Source organism: Chanodichthys erythropterus, chromosome 2 (genome assembly GCF_024489055.1).
Source record: "Chanodichthys erythropterus isolate Z2021 chromosome 2, ASM2448905v1, whole genome shotgun sequence".
NCBI lineage: Eukaryota > Metazoa > Chordata > Actinopteri > Cypriniformes > Xenocyprididae > Chanodichthys > Chanodichthys erythropterus.
The window spans coordinates 37,872,194-37,891,448 of NC_090222.1; positions in this window are offsets into that span (position 1 = coordinate 37,872,194).

Below are 19,255 nucleotides of genomic sequence, written 5' to 3' on the forward strand. Positions count from 1 at the left end.
AAACGGCTGGTAGGGACTAAAACAAGCTTTTTCCCAGGTTGGTGACATCACTAACCCTAAAATTTACATAAACCCCGCCCCCGAGAACATGCAACAAAGGGGGTGAGGTCATGTTGGGCTGCTTTAGAGAAGAGGAAGTGTTGTAGTAGAGTGTTGTTGTCATGCCGTCATTTTACGCCGGACTGCCCCATAAACGAGGGTCAATTCAACACAAAAGATGAACATGACGACACATGCTAGTGGATGAGTTGAATCAACTCCACAGCAACTACATCAATTTATCCACTAACCATTCAGAAACGTCTAAAAGTTGTAACTTCTTCCTGAGTCTCTCCATCAGTGTCGACTCCAGTTTGAACAATGTAAGGCTGAACACAGTTACTGACAATCCTCATTTTGGCTGCGTGAGATTCTCCAGCTTTGTTGTTGTTGAGCTGTTAAAGCTCCGCCCTCTTCTGGAAAGGGGGCTGGGAGCAGCAGCTCATTTGCATTTAAAGGGACACACACCAAAACGGCGTGTTTTTGCTCACACCCAAATAGGGGCAAATCTGACAAGCTATAATAAATGATCTGTGGGGTATTTTGAGCTGAAACTTCACAGACACATTCTGGAGACACCAGAGACTTATATTACATTTTGTAAAAGGGGCATAGATTACCAAGTCTAAAAGTCAACATAAAATATGAATGTTTGGAGTTGGTAAGATTTTTAAAATATTTCTTAAAAGTATGCTTACTAAGGCTGTCAGGTATGGAAGGACGAGGACTCAATAATGCAGGGAAGGAAGGGCTTTTTATTAATAATAAAAAATAAAACAAAAACACAACAAAAACTACCCCGTGGGGGAAAACAGACTTAACAAAAAACAAGACATGACTTGACTTGACTTGACTTGACTAAAACACCAGGGAAAATATGACAAATTACGACAACGAACCAGCACAGGACTGCAAACAAAAGGAGAATAAATAGGAGAGCAAATGAGGCAGGTAATGAGGGAGGACAGGTGGGGCAAATCAACCAATAATGAGGTAACAAGGTGGGCGGGGTCAAGACAAGAGACATGAGAGCACATGGCACAAAGAAACACATGACAAGCCATGTGCTCACATCAAACAAAACAAAGACACAAGCACATGGCCAATGAAGACAAATCACAAGCCATGTGCTTACACAAGACGAGACATGAACACGTGACTATGAAAACTCATAAGCCACGTGTTCACACAAAACAAGACAACATGAGAGCACGCAGCCCGTGAAACACAGACTGCGTGCTACACAACACAAGACAAAAACATGAAAGCACGCGGCAGGTGGAAATAACCGCGTGCTACACAAAACAAGACAAGAGCGCACGTCAAGTGAAAGTACACACAAACCGTGCGCTCACAATAAAGACAGGACTAGGAGCGCGAGTGTCCGAATCCCGACACGAAACCGAAACCAAACTAGACACGAGTGCCGGGATCCGAACGCCACGCTCCCAACATGAAACAAGGCACGCAGACAAGAGAGCGCACAGCCCCGAGAACACTCGAGACCGTACGCTCACACAAAAACACGACAAGAACGGGAGTGTCAGAGCTCTGTCACAAAACCAAGAAATAAACAAGACTGAAGTGACAGAACCCTGACAAAGGCTGCATTTATTTAATCAAAAATACAGTAATATTGTAACAACTGTGTTCTATTTGAATATGTTTTAAAATGTAATTTATTTCTGTGGTCAAAGCTGAATTTTCAGCATCATTACTCCAGTCTTCAGTGTCACATGATCCTTCAGAAATCATTAATATGCTGATTTGTTACTCAAGAAACATTTCTGATTATTATCATCAATATATTGTAGGTTTTGCAGCTTAATATTTGTGAATATGCGATTTTTCAGGATTCTCTGATGCATAGAAAGTTCAAAAGAACAGCATTTATTTGAAATACAACCTTTTTTTATTGTCACTTTTTGACCAATTAAAAAAAAATAAACGTAATAGTTTCTTTTAAAAAGTCTTACTGATCTCAAACTTTTGAATGGTAGTGTATATAGAAATTGCTCTTGGTGAATGTAGTTTGTAAGATTAATATTTCTAATCATTATCCAGTAATCACAGACAAAAGCCTGGGATGTGTCATACTTCCCAAACTAGGTAAGCGTGAAAGGTGTGGAAACCCTGTAGATGATGTCAGTGGAAATAAAAATTATTGCACAGTCCAACTGTGTAACGCTATAAATCAAAATACTGTGAAATGAGCGCTGCCTGTAGTCCAGAGCTGATGATTACACACTTGTCAGCCTTACATTTCTTTATAGTCTTCAATGTTGTTAAAAACACTATTGCTAAACAACTTTTGCGCAAAATGGGGAGCAACAAAACTACATAATTTTGAACTGGTCCTCATTTGAGTCTCACCTCAGTGAAATCCTGCCATTTTCTTGTCACACATCTCATTTCTCACTGAAGCTCAAGTGCCTGTTATTCTGAAAGCATTTGCACATGTTAAGCACTGCAGTGAAATGCACCTCATCAACATGGGGAAAAAAACTGTTAACAAGCTATATTACTTACATAATGTGACATTTCCAAGTGAAACAGCATATTCAGTGTGAAAAATGTAGGGCAGGGCTTGACTTTTATCCAACAGGATTTGATTGGAAGGTCAAAAGTGGTCGTTATAAGAATGGACTCTTGATGACTAAATCCAAAAAGAAAAGTCATTTTTAGAGATAGTACAATTTTTACATTTAAAAGACAATTTAATAAGTATTATGAAAAATACACCATTGTATTGTGCACAGTAAGACCAGGAATGTGTTGACGTAAATAGGGTCCATTTTTATTTAATGTTGCAAGATTTTCATATCTAGTTGCAAGATAATGCATAAATGTAATGTGATGTGCTTGAATGGTTTTTAACCATTAGCTTCTTAAAAACACTTTTAAGGGCATTGTATCAACATCATCCATGTTGGGATTTCTGAGGATTAAAACCTAAAAAAAAAAAACCTCTCCTCTCTTTTGTCGGGCTGATCAGGTTTCCCTCTTCCTCCCCACCTCTCTATTTCCTCTCTTGCTACAGATACATATGTGAATGAAACAGCAGTCGTCTTCCTGACTTCCAAATGTAGCCTGCTGTGACATCCTGTTTTCGGTCCTGTCCATAGTGTTTTTACACGTTTGGTTATCAAACAGCTCCTCTCCTCCCTCGTATTCAGACATCACCCTCGGTCAGCTGCTGCGGGGGTGGACGGGCCGAGAGATCATGTTTGCAATCCTTGTCTCGGTCCTACCCAAGTTTATCTGTAAGTGTGTGATGTCAGCGGTGCATTCACAAATTTAGCCACAGCAGATTGACTCAACACTCAACTTTTCCTTGAGCTTTTATATATAAGAGGTCATCGTACTTTAAGAATATCCTGTAAGTTCAGAACTGAAACTTCCTTGTTAGTCTAATAAAAGCTTTTATTGACACCAGACCCAGCGAACAACTCGTCCTGTAATGTGCCTATAGATAGATGAAACTCCGCCTCCACAGAAGAAATCAACGCCTACTTCATCATTGCAACATTAGCCCCGCCCACTGGTGTGTTAGTGAGATGAGGAGGAGAGAAGAGCGATACAGGACTAAAATAACATTACCTTTCAAAGGATCCTAATGCAGGAATATGGTTATATATTTTCAGTTGAGCTTTATTTATTTGTATTCGGTACATTTCACTGTGGATTCTTTGGTAAATCAATCGACTTTTACGATATGACAGTAATGCAACAACATGTCAGTAACTGTGTTCATTCTAATGCCTGATCTGATATTAATGATTCATGTACAGTCAGATGATCTTTGTCTGTGTGTCAGTAAATCAAACCAGTGACTAAACGCTCAACTTCACCTTGTTTCTCTTAGTAGGATGAAAATAATCTGTTATTTAAACAATGATTAAATTATATAAAGAAAGCGTTCAAAGAACGCTCCCTTTACAATCGCTGGAGCTGTCAATCAAACAGTGTGAGTTTATCAGTGACTGAGTTCTGGACTCGCACCAAAACTCACGTTTTATTCAATGAATCTCTTAGTTACATCGCATTTGCACTGTTAGTTATGATGAAAGCATTCGTTAGTGTGCAGAAACTGACGAGATCACTGCTTTCATGATCTCAACATCATGTCTGTGATCGACTACAATGTTCATCACTGCAACCTTTCATGCCACGAACTAAATATAATGCCATAGATTTAAGTTTAATGCTATAATCAACACTTTTAATGATTAGTTAACCTTGAGAGTTGTAATAGTAAAAACAAGCTAAATGTTTTTGAGAGAGTAATACTTAGCCATTTCATTTTGGAAAGATGTCAGCCAATCACAGCAGTCTCACAGCAGACACGCCCCTTCAAACAGAGCATTCAAATAAGAGGGCTAAAATCAGGGTAGGAAAATTTCTAAATTCTGATTATTGATGTAAAAAACATATATACATTATAAGTGCACCCCGGGAAACATTATAAATGAAACATTTAATGCGTTAACATGCAAATGAAAAAATCTAGAAATAGATGGAGAAAAAGAATTTGATTTGCACTTATATATTAAACAATAAAATGAAATAATTACAATAAAAAGTAAAAAAAAATGCCCCAAGTTTTCACATTGTTTTCACACAATTTCACATTTGCTCAAATATGCCTGTTGGAAACTTCCTGATGAAAAACTAATGCTTATACTCTAGTACACGCAGCTGTTTAAAAGCAGAAGAAAGCAAAGGCAGAAGAAACGTGTTTCCCTCAAAAAAACTGAAGCTTTGCATACAGCACTTGTGGTTAATGCATGCAGCAGAGGAATAGTGATCAGGTTTGGGGTAAGTTTAGGTTTGAGTCTTGATGCTGGGGTGTTGTGGGTGGTCTCGTAAGAACTGTAAAAGCACAATTATACAGTCTGAGAAGCCTACAAAGCATTCATCAGACAAAGAGCACTACACACATCTGAACTCTGTCTGAAAAGGCTTTTGGATTTGTAAAGAAGAAGCGTGCCAAGATTTCCACTCCCATTGTACCACGGTGGTATAATGAGACTCTGTTCACAATCGTCCTCGTGCATTTTGAGGGAATGTGCATCAGGCCCGGCTGGGGTTGTGAAGTGTGGCAAATCTGGCCTAATTCTTCTGGGCCAGCAGCTCCAATATGCCAGTGCCGTGCATGAGTCAGGACGGATAACGGGCGGAATGATCTGTCCCCTCCTTCGGCATAAACATGACGAGGACTGCAGTCGGAACGGAGGAGAACTTGAATGGAAGTGAACTAAGATAATCCAAATGAAAATAATGCACGATAATAGTGTTGTGGAGGAAGGCTGGAGGAGTAAAATAACAGTGCTAAATAGAGCACAGAATTACAACAGGAAGAAATACAGACATGCACCTGCAAAAGAAACTAGTTTGAAACTAAAAATAGGTGTTTTATAGAGAAAACATCCTGACATTTATCTATTAATACTGTATTAGGCACAATATAATATTGACTTTCATGAGAACTGAATAAATGATACTGCTGTCTATTCATATATACTCTATTATATAGTGTATATATGATATATATCATATATACACTATATATCAGATATACTACCATTCAAAATATATATTATATATACACTACCATTCAAAAATGTGGGCTGCACTTATTTAAATTAAACATATAGTAAAAACAATAAAATTTTGAAATATTTTTACTATTTAAATTACTTGTTTTCTATTTGAATATACAGTCAAATGTAATTTATTCCTGTGATCAAAGCTGAATTTTCAGCATCATTACTCCAGTCTTCAGTGTCACATGATCCTTCAGAAATCATTCTAATATAATGATTTGCTGCTTAAGAAACATTTCTGATTATTATCAATGTTGAAACCAGTGCTTCATTTTTTGTGGAAACCATGATACATTTTTTTTTTTCAGGATTCTTTGACGAATGAAAAAGCATTTATTTGAAATCTTTTGTAACAGAAGTGTATTTAGACCTAAAATCTAGTTATTAAAAATGCCCACAGTGTAAAACTACGTTCATGAAATCATGGCTGTCGTTGCACGTGTGCGAAAGCTTCACAACTTACTTTGATGGGCTTTGGAAACCTAAAACTCTTGGGGGTTTCTGGGAGGGTCTGTTTCGGTGCTTCACAAAAAACCATCCCGGTGCAGGAGAAGATCCGATGGCAGCAGAAGGTCATAAATCAGAGGACAGACCTTTTCACTTCAGTCTCTCAGGCGTAACCTCCTTCTGTGGGGTCAGAGAGAGAGAGAGAGGCTCTGTGGGAACATGGCATGTGAATTACGGCTCTTTTTATGACCTCCTGACATCAGGACAGACCTGAGAATGAAGGTCAGAAAGTGTTCGGTGGAAAATCACAGGTAAACCTGAGAGAAGTTGGGTTTGGGTCTGTTTGTCTGTCTAAATCTGACATTAAGCACTATAATAATAAAACTTAGTTTGGATTCTGTCAAAAGGACATTTCTACAAATATTACTTATCAAAAAGACACATTTACAACATGCTGCAGAGGCATGTACACCAAAAGGACCAACAAAAGCAATGAAGGTATTAGCATAAGGTTAGAGAGTTCAGAGCTGTGTGAATCTGGATGAGAGGAAGGCCGTGACACACACTTTGATGTTATGGAGGGTAAAAGTTCTCGAGAGTAACGTGATGCTTAACGTCTCTGTACAAGCGACCCACTCCCATCTTGTTAAAGTTTGTGTATAAGCTCTCCATGCAAATTAACAAGGGAATTTCATTACAAATAAATCCTTCACATTACTGTGTTCCATGTTTTGTGTAAATCAATATGATCCCTGATTGTAAAAAACAGTAAGTTATCTCTGTAACCAGGCAGATGAATGTGCAGGTCTGCGATCGGGCGCTGCCGTCGGCGGAGATTTAGAGACTCCAGTGAAGTGATCGAATTACACTGTGGCAAACCAGGAGGAACATCAGGCCAACAGCTGTGCCATGTTTATGTTTTCTATACGTTTTCAACTATACTGAACCATGAACACATTATTTCAGACTTCATGTCAGATTTACCTTTTTTCTCAAAACATATGTGCAAATGTATAATGATGGTGATTCAGGCAACTTGGTAAAAGCATTCAGACACTGACCTCGAGCGAAGGATGGATCATACTTAAAATATTAATACACTAATGTCCGGATTCACAGATGAGGCTTAAGCTAGTCCCAGACTAAAATGCATGTTTGAGCTGTTTTAATTGAAAGCAACTCGCTCTGACAGATCTTAAAATATGTCAGTGGCATTGTTTTGTCTCAAGATTCACAAAAGTAATGTGTTTTCTAAGGCACATTTATAAAAGCTACTTAAATGTCCTAATTGAATTTAGGCCTAATCCTGGCTTTGTTTTAGATTAAACCAGGCCTAAGTCTCATATATCCATTCGTCAGTGTCACATGATCCTATCATTCTAATATGCTTATTTGCTGTTCAAGAAACATTTGATTATTACCAATTTTGCTTCTTATTTTTGTGGAAACGGAGGCATTTGTTTCAGGATTCTTTGATGAATAGGAAGTTCAAAAGAACAGCAATCATTTAAGAAATATTTTGCAACATTATAAATGTCACTTTTGATCAATTTAATGTTTATTTAATGAATAAAAAGTACTAATTTCTTTCACAGAAAACAGATAGTGTACTTATGATATTGTGAGAGGGTTGTGAGGTTCTTTTATTTAGCATGACAATTTGTGCATATCATAAGCTTCAATGTTGAAAAATAATTGTGTAAGTCTGTAAGATAGGACTAAACAAGTTAAAGGACTGATCACGTTCTATAGTTATTATTAAAAATGATTCACTTATAATATTACAATAATTAATTTATATTCTTAATGGCTTTTTAATGTTAAAGGATTAGTTCACTTCAGAATTAAAATTTCCTTATAATTTCCGCACCCCCATGTCATCCAAGATGTTTATGTCTTTCTTCAGTCGAAAAGAAATGAAGGTTTTTGAAGAAAACATTCCAGGATTTTTCTCCATATAGTGGACTTCACTGGGGTTCAACAGGTTGAAGGTCCAAATGTCAGTTTCAGTGCAGCTACAAAGAGCTCTACATGATCCCAGACGAGGAATAAGAGTCTAATCTAGAGAAACCATCAGTCATTTTCTGTAAAAAATAAAAAATTATATATTTTTTTAAACACAAACACTCGTCTTGCACTGCTCTGCACCGCCACGCATTACGTAATCATGTTGGAAAGGTCACACGTGACGTAGGCAGAAGTACCACGTTGTTTTACCTTTTTTTGTAAAGGCCCTTTGATTTAGTTTTTGCACATTCGCTTGGTAAACACTGAATTGGTACTTCCACCTACGTCATACGCGACCTTTCGAACGTGATTATGTAATGCGTGGTGCATTAAAGCAGTGCAAGCATTTGTGGTTAAATAGGGATCATGTAGAGCTCTTTGAAGCTGCACTGAAACTGACATTTGGACCTTCAACCCAAAAACCTTAATTTCTTTTGACTGAAGAAAGAAAGACATAAACATCTTGGATGACATGGGGGTGCGGAAATTATAAGGAAATTTTAATTCTGAAGTGAACTAATCCTTTAACTTCCAATTTTCAAAATCATAAAAACTTTACATTTAAATTACAAATTAAAAAAAAAAAAATTACATTTAAATAAAAAAATAAAGGCTCTTTATTGGCATCGATGGTTCCATGAAGAACCTTAACATCCATGGAATCTTTCCATTCCACAAAAGGTTCTTTTTAGGTTCTGTTCATTGAAAGGTTCTTTAGAGAACCAAAAGTGGTACTTTTATGGCATTGCTCTGAAAACCCCCTTTTGGAACCTTTATTTTTAAGAGTGTATCAAATTTATCAATATATTATATAAAGTGATATTGGTCATCATAGTACATGGTATGGGATCAAAAAGAAAGTAAATGGTATCACCGACTCCTACTAACCTCAAAGTCTGATGTGCTTGATTATAAAGCACTGTGCAGTGATGGGCAGCTGGATTTCCATCTAATTTATGGCTGGTTGTCCTTCTCTCTGTAATTGTAAGCAGTTTTATGGGGCAAGAGTCAACAGTGCAGTTCCCACAGTCTACAGGCCGGTCACGCTGGGCTTTAAGGGTATTTCTTCAGGGATCAGGTACTTCTGGAAAGGTTAAATCAGATGGACAGGAGATAAGGGGAATTAGCCAGTTTAGCTCCAAGACCTGGAAAAAGTCCATATGTTTTCCAAGGGAAAAGACCATCTGTGTTTGTTTGTGTGCACATGTGTGTCCCTGCTTGCACTCCCAGCGTCTGTAGCGCTCAAATGAGAAAAGAGACGCATCAAAGACTTGTTAGGGGTGTGACCTCGCCCACAGTTTTTGGGGTGAGCAGTTCTGTACTTAACCCTGGTCAGCGTGATACAGAAGTGCATCCCTCCGCCACAGCGCAGAGCTTCAAACAAACCCCCTGATGGCAGACAGCTAGAGCAACACGATTTATCACAATCAGAATATGTTTATGATTGTATTATGGAGTCGTGGTGCCATTTGGGCCGTGATGAATGAGATTTTATCAGCAGCTACAGGGTGAAACAGGTGACTTGCTCTTCCAATTGGTTTTCAAATGGTGGTCTATTTGCCCTATATAATAGTTAGACACCAGCTCTATTCTAAAACCTAGTGAGCTGCCTATGTAGGGAGTATTTTAAGACATCACAGGCATAATGAAGGTGCATACCAAAAGATATGCATGATAATTGCACTTACTTTTAAGAAATATAATTTTGAAAAATCACACTAGTCAATGCATGCTTACATTTAAATATAGAGTTAAAGTCCCCCTGTAGTAAAAATCAAGTTTTTAATGTTGTTTATATGTCTATGTGGTGTTTTTAATAAGACAAACCATGTGCAAACTCATAAGTCAACACCATTGTTGAGTATTTTTTCCTTGAATCCCTGTGATTGTCAATGAGTGGATCTCTGAGCTGGTGAGTGAGTGGAGATGGGGCTAATTTGCATATTCATAGAACCAGGTATACTAAATGAGGCAAGGGTGTAGAGTTACATTCAAGCTATTTTAAGGCATCAAGGAAAAAACATTTAAATATGTAATTTTGTTGATCAAAGACGAGCTTTAAGGGATAAAATTATTGACTACAGGGGGACTTTAAATATAAACATAGTTAATTTGAGTCCAGCCTATATGTAGGCACTAGACCACAAGCTTTTGGAAATTCATTAGCAGTCTGAGTAAGAATTCATTAATTGTAAACAATATCCTGTACAGAAATGAGGCTTTGCTTTTTTAATAATTCTGAAATTAGTTTCACAAAGACTCATTGTTCACACAACACACCTTAGGCAATAGTATACAAGTGCTGGTCATATAATTAGAATATCATCAAAAAGTTGATTTATTTCACTAATTCCATTCAAAAAGTGAAACTTGTATATTATATTAATTCATTACACACAGACTGATATATTTCAAATTTTTATTTCTTTTAATTTTGATGATTATAACTGATAACTAAGGAAAATCCCAAATTCAGTATCTCAGAAAATTAGAATATTGTGAAAAGGTTCAATATTGAAGATACATCTAATCAGCTAATTAACTCAAAACACCTGCAAAGGCCTTTAAATGGTCTCTCAGTCTAGTTCTGTAGGCTACACAATCATGGGGAAGACTGCTGACTTGACACTTGTCCAAAAGACGACCATTGACACCTTGCACAAGGAGGGCAAGACACAAAAGGTCATTGCAAAAGAGGCTGGCTGTTCACAGAGCTCTGTGTCCAAGCACATTATTAGAGAGGCGAAGGGAAGGAAAAGATGTGGTAGAAAAAAAGTGTACAAGCAATAGGGATAACCTCACCCTGGAGAGGATTGTGAAAAAAAACCCATTCAAAAATGTGGGGGAGATTCACAAAGAGTGGACTGCAGCTGGAGTCAGTGCTTCAAGAACCACTACGCACAGACGTATGCAAGACATGAGTTTCAGCTGTCGCATTCCTTGTGTCAAGCCACTCTTGAACAACAGACAGCGTCAGAAGCGTCTAAAGACAAAAAGGACTGGACTGCTGCTGAGTGGTCCAAAGTTATGTTCTGTGATGAAAGTAAATTTTGCATTTCCTTTGGAAATCAGGGTCCCAGAGTCTGGAGGAAGAGAGGAGAGGCACACAATCCACGTTGCTTGAGGTCCAGTGTAAAGTTTCCACAGTCAGTGATGGTTTGGGGTGCCATGTCATCTGCTGGTGTTGGTCCACTGTGTTTTCTGCTGACCAACTTTATGGAGATTCAGATTTCATTTTCCAACAGGACTTGGCACCTGCACACAGTGCCAAAGCTACCAGTACCTGGTTTAAGGACCATGGTATCCCTGTTCTTAATTGGCCAGAAAACTCGCCTGACCTTAACCCCATAGAAAATCTATGGGGTATTGTGAAGAGGAAGATGCGATATGCCAGACCCAACAATGCAGAAGAGCTGAAGGCCACTATCAGAGCAACCTGGGCTCTCATAACACCTGAGTAGTGCCACAGACTGATCGACTCCATGCCACGCCGCATTGCTGCAGTAATTCAGGCAAAAGGAGCCCCAACTAAGTATTGAGTGCTGTACATGCTCATACTTTTCATATTCATACTTTTCAGTTGGCCAAAATTTCTAAAAACCCTTTCTTTGTATTGGTCTTAAGTAATATTCTAATTTTCTGAGATACTGAATTTGGGATTTTCCTTAGTTGTCAGTTATAATCATCAAAATAAAAAAGAAATAAACATTTGAAGATACTTTAATGCTTTGTTTATAATCTACACAACATAAGTTACACACAGTCATAGCACAAATCTTGAATTTTTGAAAATGAATTTCGAAGCCACTGTTTTTTTTAAATTGTAGCTAGTTATGGTTAGTAGTTGCCATATAAGGTATAAAACAACTGCTGTCCAATTCATGAAGCACATAAATTTACATCCTCGTGGTAGTTTTTATGTTTTTAAAGACCAGTTTCAAAAGTCACATTTGAGTTATGACTTCAATTTTATGCTGTTCGGGAAAATTAGAGAATAATAACAAAATGAATGCATTTGGTCTCTAAGGATTAATCAAGTAAAATGAGCTATCTTTGAACAGCTAAACTGAGCTGTGTGTATTACTTCAGGGTCAGTTACTCTGTGGGGGAAAACACCACAAACACTTATAAGCTCAAAGTCAATCATACCAGCCACAGTGAAAAAAAGACCTGTTATCTCAATCTAATCGGTCTACGACACAAACAACAGGCTGCTGTTACCTGAGGCGCTGAGCGGGGGCTTTGTCAGACACCTGGACATAAATGGCTAATTATAGCAATTTCTAATGAGTATATCAGATTTTTTTGAATAAACATCCTGAGATGATTTTTATATCAAAGTAACCCTAATTCACTGCTGAGTTTGCAAACACACACAGGCTGGCACCTCAAATAGAAACATGGGAGTTTGAGCCCAGAGGAATTTCATAAGGAACTCTGTTTGTAATGACTTGTTGCTGACAGGCTGGACAAGAGGGAATGTTTGACCCTGAGCAGATCGTGGTAGGTGAAAATAGAGGCAGATAGTTGAGATGTTCCCTCTGTTTAACACTGTGCAGCACCAGGCACTGCCAAGTACGGTGTATATAAGCATAAAGAAGTCTTCTCCTGTCTTGGATGGCCATTCAACCCATTTTAGGTTGTTTAATCTTGTTCTGAAAAGCCATTCCACCTACCAGCGCAGGCTTGAGCTGGACGCTCATTTGTCCTCACAGCAACTACATATATTCTAGGGATGCAGCGAAATGAAAATTCTTGGCCGAAACCGAAAACCGAAAAAGAGGTAACCAAGGCCGAAAACCGAAAACCAAAAACCAGAACACCGAAAGAAATTATGCCAATTATTAGTACCATTGCATTGATGGATGTGAGTGTGTACTAACTTTACTAAAATCAAGGCATTGCAATTGCATAAATTAATATTAAAGTTTCAAAGAATAAATCAATTACAAATTATGCAAATATTTATTTAGCAGACTACAACAATGCACAGTATAAAATAAAATTCAAACCAAAATGTTTAACTTGACCCCACTCATGTGTACATTAAATGATCATCTAAGGCAATGAATTCCATAATCTTTTGTGTAATGCCCTTTGCCTTGACACCATCACTGGGAAACTTCCTTGTCTTTTCAAAAACGTCTGCCACAGACGGAGTGGGCATGCTTGGAGGCGTTTTCCTTTTCTGTGCCGCGTTCCTCTCATATTCAGCGTAGCAATTGGAATGTTTGGATTTCAGGTGATAAATTAAACCCGACGTGGAGAAAGTATTTGCAGAAGCACCCCCTCTTGAAATTTCAGCATTACATGTTTTGCAAATCGCTGTCTGTGAGACATGTTGCTTCAGACAAGCACGTGCAGGTCGCAGTTTCTGTTTGCGTCATCACAACATTTCGGCCGTATTGTTTCGGTGATAAAAGTCTTTCGGCCGAAAACCGAAAATGCACTTTTGGGCCATCTTCGGCCGAAGATTTACGGTGGCCGAATATTCGGTGCATCCCTAATAAATTTATCCACTAACCATTCAGAAACGTCTAAAAGTTGTAACTTCTTCCTGAGTCTCTCCATCAGTGTCGACTCCGGTTTGAACAATGTAAGGCTGAACACCAACACTGACAATCCTCATTTTGGCTGCGTGAGATTCTCCAGCTTTCTTGTTGTTGAGCAACCGAAGCGTGAGCTGTTAAAGCTCCGCCCTCTTCTGGAAAGGGGGCGGGGAGCAGCAGCTCATTTGCATTTAAAGGGACACACACAAAAACAGCGTGTTTTTGCTCACACCCAAATAGGGGCAAATTTGACAAGCTATAATAAATGATCTGTGGGGGATTTTGAGCTGAAACTTCACAGACACGTTCTGGGGACACCAGAGACTTATAGTACATCTTGTGAAAGGGGCATTATAGGCATTATGATTGGTATCAGCCCTTCTATAATAAGAAAAGCTTATTTATGTCTCTGGATTGGAATTATTTTTCAGTCCTTTATCCTCCTCCTTTTTGGTGTTGGCCACCCTACTCAAGTCACTAGTGAGACCCATGCTACTGGGTCTCATTTTGACTCTAGACAGGCCTTAGAGGATTGTAGGAAACAGGGGGAAGGGGATTTGAAGCTATATTGGCAGCACGGGTGCAAAGTAAAGACAACATCCCAAACAGCTGTAGAAACAGTAAACGGACACCAGCATGGATTTGAAGCAGTGGGGAGAAGGGTCAAAGACACACTCTCATCCTGATATACAATAAACAAACACACAACAAAATGGGCAGGACAACATTTTCTGTACCTGTTCACTACACTAGCGCATGACGAAACAATGGTCACATGTAAGGCCGTGAACATACTTTGCACAAGCATGCAAATGCCATCAGCAAGATTCTCCTGTTCTAATGTTGTTCTGACAGTAATTGACCTGTAAAAGAAAACAAACTATAGAGGAAGAGAGTTTACTTTACAGCTCACTATAGCGCCCCCTCAGGTAATGCAGAAAATGAAACACAATTCACGATGATGCACAGAATCTCATAGCTTTAAGCATGTGTTCATGTTCCAAACGCGAAAATATTTTTAACCCTTTTTTTTTTTTTTTTAAGATTTACACATTTCAATTAATAGTAATATTCCATTCAATTAAACGATTTGAATTCCATGAAAACAATAATCCTTTAATATTTTAAATGAATAATTGAATAATCCTTTTTTTTTTCAGTTCAATTTGATGGAATTTTACTATTAACTGAAATGCGTAAATCTTTTAAAAAAAGAATTTTTGAAATTAGCTTAATTTTTTTTGAGTGCAGTATTATTTTATTATTTATATGCTATTACAGCATTTAGAAATATTTCGAATTTTTAATATACCTTCAATTTATTTTTGTTTTAGTTTTAGTCATTTTAGTTCTGCAGCTCAAACTTATTTCAGTTTCTGGCAACATTTCTAATTTTTGAGTTTTTCATCCTATAAAATTGTATTTTATTTCAGCTTTATTTTAATGACTGAAAATTATTTTTAATAGTTTTAGATTTAGTTTTAGTTTTAGTTAACAAAAACAACACTGACATTTTCCACATGTTTCAGGTCTAAGCGCACATGTAAGTATAAGAGCACATCCATATTCATGTTCATGGGCAATGCAAAAATCAATATTGATTTGTGAATGAGTGTCATGGGAAAAAAAGCAGGCCTCCCATGATTCCCTTTCACTTCCCATCAAGCACCATCCTGAGCCTGACATCCATGACAGTAAAATTGACTAATAACAACATACCGAGAAATCAATTTGAAATGTTGTCGACTCTCTTGCACGTAAACTAGGTCACATTTTCCAGATAAGCAGATGCTTAGCGTTTTTTAGGACACGTTTTTGCCACTTCTTACTTTCACAATTTGTTCCTCAGTCTATAACTTTCCTCTCTTCATTTAGGCCTATGTAAAGAACTTATGCTGCCTTCACATGATTTCCTAGGTAGTTTCCTAGATAAAAATTGCATATGAAAGCCCTCCCATTTACAAACTTGAATGCCATGAGCTCGTAATCACGATTTCAGAAGTGGGAATTAACAAATTTCCGACAGGACGTGAAGGCAGCAATAGTCTTAAGGGTCGTTTACACCAAGGATAACTATGACGATAAATATATAGTTCTAAAAATCGTTCTAAATGTTAGAGAATAGTCCACACCACAACTGTAGCGATAACGGAAAAGAGAAACAATAACGCTGGAAGATCTATCTTTTCCAGCTGATAAATGATAAAAAATATTGACAGCCAATCAGAATCCATTCTGCTTTAAGAGTTCGAACATTTAAAGCAACAGACACATGCTTAAAATAAACAGAATGTAATTTTTAACATACTTTTATCGTTCCTGGTGCGAATGGGCCTTTAGTCCATGTAATAATATTAAAATTCAAATATCAAAATTCATTCTCAGAACCCATTTTCCCTTTTAAATTTACTTTATTTTTTATATGAAAATCCCAAATGATTTTTGATTCATGGGAAAATACTATGCACCTTAGGGCCTTTTCTTTTCCCAGCATTTTGATTCTGTTCTAAAATTTCTGTAATCTTCATGCTTGTATATTATGTGGGGGGATGAAAGAGACGATAATCTCTTGAAATCTATGAACAAGCAAAAAAGTAGCTGAGAATTTCTCAGGAAGAGGCTCCTGTGGCCTGCAGGCTAGGCTGCATAAATAATGAACACATTTTCTTCCCACGTTCAGCTATTCCCTAAAAATCACATCTACAGCTTATTTGAAAGGAAAGCCACTAAAGAGTGACCTGCATGTTTAGTCCAGTTGCCTTTCACTCAGACATCAAACGGCAACAAATGGGCAACATCAGAGAAGAAACGCAGGTGAGGAGGTCAACACTTCCCTTAGTCACATCTAACATTTGCTCACGGTAGTACTCCGCAGTAATTGTATTTGTGTCTGTGTGTGTCTTGGTATCATGGGAAACTACACCTGGCCTCAGGCGGCTCTGTATTTGTAAGGTAAAAGGCATATGCATGTGTTTGTGTGGTGCTGCTCAGACAGAGATCTTCCAGATGGACCTGTTGCCTGCACAGATGAGTCACGGGCCCCTCGCAGACGAGCCGCTGTCACCCACAGGTGCTGGCAGGCATGTCTGTCTGCAGTGGAGGGCGTTTTTACGTGCAGATGACTAAAGCCTGGGCTGAGCTGGTATGTGTTTTATTATGGTTGTCTTATAATTTCACTCATGGTGATGTCTTACCTCACAAAAGACAGAGACATCAACAAACTCTAGGCTGAAAGAAAAGGAAATGCATGCCCATTTCATCTAAAATCAAAAAGAAACATAGCAAATGCATATATTGCAATAAATGCAATATTTTGCATAAACAAGAATACCTTATTATTAATAGTAATACAAATAATACTAATAATAAATAAATAAATATATATAGCTGCGAGCAGCAATTATCGGGGTTCAAGCGCTTTAAGGCCTTTAAGCACATGCATAAAAAGGTATTATGTTTTATTTAGCAAGCACTTAGATCATAGATGTAAAAAATCATTTACAGCCAATGCAGGCAGGAAATGTATGGTTTATAAAGCTTTTTAACAGTTATCAAGGATGAGCCAAAGACCTAGGACAAGTTCGCCAAAGTTGGTTTTTGAAATAATCTCCAATATTTGACGAACGATTCGGTGGACAGCGGCGGTCCTAAAGGCAAAGTTGCTCAGAGTGAGGAGTTCTACCATGTGGTATGAATGTTGTGGGTGCATGCGAAAATACATGATCCCGTGAAAAACATGAGGCGCCACCCAGTGCCCGATTTCTTTCGAATTTCTCACAGGCCTCTAAGGCCGTGAGTCAAACAGACCTAGCGAGTTTTGTTCCGATCGGCCTCCGTTAACCTTGTCTGATAGCTGCTCAAATTTCATTGGCCAGTGGCAGCCATGTTTTTTGAGGCACATCAATGTCCTCACAGACAATCATTGCATTAGAAAGTTGAATCGGCGTCGGAGCTCGTCGGGCCATCTGATCATTCTGATTGGCTGTTCAGATACTGCCACCTGCTGGTTCGGAAAGGCATTTCATCTCACGCAGCCGCAGAACTGACATGCTACTTGGCCGTCGGCTGTCTAGCATTGGTTTGGTGTGTCAGGCCAACTTTGGACACAGACGCTGCCGACGTGAGCCAACCCCACAGTCTGCTTTCGTCGCCACTAGTTCGTCGGCGTCGGCTTGGTGTGTTCCGGCCTAAAGACACTACATGCTGATTTTCAAGTCATTCGGACTAACGGTGAAGTAGTTAAAGACATTTTAAAAAATTTTTGCTGTTAAAGCGCCACCAAGTGGCCAGTCGCCGCATTCTTTTTCACCCGACCACATAGTGAGTCCTTACATAAGTGTGCTGAGTTTAGTGAAAATATCTCATTCCGTTCACGAGTTATAGCCATTTTAGTAAGCGTGGCTCCACCCACCTCAAACGTTTTGGCAGCCCTTAGGGACCGTGAATCAAAATTTAAACTTTTTTTGATAATTATTGACAATAAGACTCTGGAGAATCTTGTTGCACTGGTTTGGATTCAATCAGGTCAAAAACCTAGGACTAGTTCACAAAAGCAGGTTTTTCAAAAAAAAAAAAAAAAAAAAAAAAAAAAAAACGAAAATTTGACCGCTGTAGCGCCCCCGTCAGGCCGATCGGGGCGATCCTTGCTGAAGTTGTAGACAGTGTGAGTACTACCAGCCCTCAAAGTTTCAAGTCTCTACAACTTACGGTTTGGTCTGCCCGATCATTTTTATGAGAGAATGCTGATCCTTTGAAATTTTAACAATTACAATAGGGTTTCAACACTACACGCTTGAACCCCTAATTATTTTATTTATTTATTTTTTGCATGCATTGACATTATGTTCATGACAATAAAGCACATTTAACCCCAAAATTCTCATTCAAACATTTTACCATTGAGTTTTGTGTGTATGTGTGTGGAGAGCGCTCTGAAGGAAGGGTGGTACCTCATGCTTTCAAAGCTAGTTAGCTTGCCATTGCTAGCCTCTCTGAAATTGCCTACCCTACCTTTAACCTGAAAGTCAATACATCCAGACTCATATCACTTCAGTTCCCATTAGTGCTATCTATCAACAAAAATCTGCTGTAATGAGGTATTGGTGCACGGCTGCAACCTCTTCTTAAACGCCTGTATAAAGAAAAACATACCTGCAGGCCATAAACTATGTAAGGGAAGCGACCAGATCCTGCATGGAGCCATATGTTAAGACAGGCTTTATATTACTGTGAGACAATAAAAACTGGAGTTCAAGTCTGTCTTATGGACCTGCCTTCATCAGCCTTAGACTCAAAGACAACAATTGACCTTTAATGGAGTCATTTTGCCATTCTGTTCACCAAAATACTAGGTGTTAATTATTTGTACAATAAAACTAGGGAAATGCTGTCATAAACCAACTGATAGAAAGATTCTGCTTACTTACCTGTGTTATTGTTTGAAGGAGGCCTCATACATTTATTACCATTTTTATGTGGTGAAATCCACAATAGGGTGTGGATGTTAGGTGGTTTGACCAGGTCAAATGAGCTGTAAAATGGCTATATGCCCTTTAAAAGGAACTTTGTGCAGACCTTATGAATAAAACACATGCTTTCTGGTAGAAT